The 358-nt window shown below is 28.8% G+C and overlaps 1 protein-coding gene across 1 annotated transcript in view; it reads left to right on the top strand.

The window, feature by feature from the left end:
• LOC119586539 (transmembrane GTPase Marf-like) overlaps window positions 1–358 on the top strand; it is a gene marked incomplete in the record, with an annotated part of 29,803 nt that overhangs the window by 5,717 nt on the left and 23,728 nt on the right.

Raw genomic sequence — 358 nt, 5'->3', positions numbered from 1 at the left:
AGTTCATATTTACAAAGTCCTGTATTTTCCATGAGCAATTAGGGAAGTCATTTATTTCTGTACATCTACACAGATTGTAAATTTGCTGGCTACCTTTATGAATTGAAGTATTTAGAAAATATTTAACAGTTTTTTTTTAAGTTAGTTCTTTACCCATTGTACAAAGTAAGCTGTTTTATTCTTATGTTTATTTTCCTTTTTAGGACTTTTACAAAGCTGTATCTTACATTTTGATTTGTTCTACGCTTCAGATTTCACAAAACCATTTGCAGTTACATTACCTTTCATGGGAGAAAATGCATCATGTTTTGTATTTTTTAACTTAATTAAAGTGCTCCTCCTATTGCTTGTAAAAGTT

Source organism: Penaeus monodon, chromosome 21 (assembly GCF_015228065.2).
Source record: "Penaeus monodon isolate SGIC_2016 chromosome 21, NSTDA_Pmon_1, whole genome shotgun sequence".
Classification (NCBI taxonomy): domain Eukaryota; kingdom Metazoa; phylum Arthropoda; class Malacostraca; order Decapoda; family Penaeidae; genus Penaeus; species Penaeus monodon.
This window is presented reverse-complemented; position numbering and strand designations above follow the sequence as displayed.